Genomic DNA, 2630 nt, shown 5'->3' with positions numbered 1-2630 from the left:
CTAGGCCAAGTCAAGAGGCCGACCTGCACAAGAAGACACTTTGGGTATCTGTGAGAATGATACCAAAGGAGCAGACTGAATACTTCCATATCCATGCAAGTCTGAGGAAAGACTGTAGGCTTGCAGAAAACAGTACTACCGGATCTTTCCACTTCGGGATAAGCCAGAAAGGAAATCTTCAAAGTACAGACAACTGTCCAAGCAGACAGTGCCTACATGAGTAAAAGACAAACCCGGCAGGTTTGCTTTACAGACCGGCAGGTCTGAAACAGGATGCCAGATCTGAGATTGACCGTCAGGTCTGAGGAGAAGACCGCAGGTCTGAGACACTGAATCACTGCATCTCTGATCAGCCAATCAGATTCAAGGCTTTGAAATATGACCGTTGGCATATTTCACCTATAAAAGGATGGCAGTTGCAGAAGAGTAAATGCGTGACATTAAGGGACAAAAAGCAGATATTAAGCAGTTACTAAGTGAGACAAACACTAAGTGCATTTACTACAAGTGATAACAGTGTGGCATTCTAAGAAAGCCTAAGTGCTAAATTCTAAGTGTGTGTTACAATTTCGGTGTAAATTGTAAGAGTGTTATCGAGCAGGAAATAAGTCTCGATCGGATTGTATTTGTATTCCTTAGTGAATATCCTTCTCGCGGCTTCGAGAGGAAGGGGTGACGTAGGAGTTTTTATCTCCGAACATCCATAAAACTTTGTTGTGTTATTTACTTTCTGTTGGCTTCCTTACATAACCGACTAATCTAACAATATCGCTCAGAACCGAATCTACATTAACCACATCAAGTATCCAGATTGCCAAAACCAACCCACCATTCTTCAAATCTCCATCATCCGAAACCGACTCCGCCTATCATACACGTGTACCGCTTCAACTTGAAAGCAAACCTCTTCCGCGCTTGAACCTAGTTCAAGGGTTTGTGACAGGTTGTGTAGTATTGAAACCCCGGTGTTAATCTCTAACAGGATTAACCACCACCCTACGAGTGAGAACCGCTAACCGGTCCAACCCCCGGTCCACCAGCGGCGACCTAGATCCTAACAGTACATTTATTTAACTTTTTCATCTTTCTGTTAGAATTCTAAATTTGTTTGGGCTGACAAATTTGTTCAACACATAATATAGCATGGTGATCTAAATTCTTGGGCTTTGTCTTTTGAAAGGCAATATGGTGCTAATGGATGGGCTTTTAAATTTGAGGTGTAAGGCAATTTACTAAAATTACATTTAAGCTTATTTGGTTCTATGCGGCTCTCTATATGTTTACAAGATTCCAATGATTTTCATTTTATCATCCTTTTGAAACTTGTCTTAAAAGCTCGAGAAAATCTAAATACCGAAAGTATAGAAAAACATCAGATTGGATGAACTTTAACGATCTTTCCCTTATTACATTGATATAATTTTTTTCTTATTACAAATCTATTAAATGGTTGTAATTTGATGTATTTGTTTAGTTCTTTTTCTTTTTATTATTAATTTTGTTTTTTTAATATACAACCATTTGATATTTTATGTATGGTAATTAGCTAAAAATAATTACTCAAAATTTCAGGTTCCTTTATATGTAGTTAGTTCATAAAGGTAGAAGACATGTTCTATAACACATTTTTCTATGTCCTTTACTATAAATCTAGAACCATGTTTGAAGTGGAATTAATGTTTTAAAAATTAACATGAAAATGCCAAGAGGGTGACAGATAATTTTGATTAGAGTAGGTCTTCCGTCGTATCTTTTGTGTTTCATAAATACATTATTTCCTTTCTAATTGTGATCTGCTTTAGTTATTTATTCTCATTTTCCGGGACAAGCGGAATTCCAAATTCCTTTGATTTGTTTCAAAGATGAGTCATGAATATTGTTATTGAGTTCAATCAAGTAAAGCCTTCTCCATCATCTTAAGGTGGGGATTGGGGAACATAATTTCATCAACAATATGATGGTGGCTGATCAATTTGTAACCACATAAATGATCGGAATAGGTGTGAAATAGGTGTCGGTGATCATCGTCTTGATAAAGTAAAATTCTGATTTAACTATTTTTTATTATTATTGTTGTTGGTTTATTTTCAATAACAATAGAAGATCCTTAATTTTTTAAAAAAATTTATTCTGATTTCTGAAATGGGTTATGTTTGTTAATTTGTTTATAATACGAGATTAAGTTCTTGATTCATTGTTTATTTTTTAAAATTTATTTCTATTTAGTTTTTTCTGATTTCTATTTTTTAAAGATTATCATTTCTCGGACTCTGATTGGTGGCATTTCTCCGACTCCGATTGGTGGCCGAATGATACATTTTGATTCTAATATTGGAAGTCATGCATCGGTGTGTGGGAATCGGAAGAGTGTGCTCATTTTATATTTAGGTATAATACTAACTGTTTCTTTTTTTCTATTAGTTTTATTTCATTATCATTTATGTATGTAATCTTAAATTTATAGGTCAGGAAGTTGTAACGAAGTCACAACTAGGATCTCGATGATCGAACAGTGAAGAATTATATTGGAAAGTGAATAGAAACTCTAGATAATGAAAACAAACTGGAATGAGAATCTGTCTATTAAACTTGATGTAAATAAGAACACGATTACAATCCTTAAAAATAAA

Source organism: Impatiens glandulifera, unplaced genomic scaffold (assembly GCF_907164915.1).
Source record: "Impatiens glandulifera unplaced genomic scaffold, dImpGla2.1, whole genome shotgun sequence".
Lineage (NCBI taxonomy): Eukaryota > Viridiplantae > Streptophyta > Magnoliopsida > Ericales > Balsaminaceae > Impatiens > Impatiens glandulifera.
The sequence above is the reverse complement of the archived record's forward strand: the minus strand, read 5'-3'. Positions refer to the sequence as shown.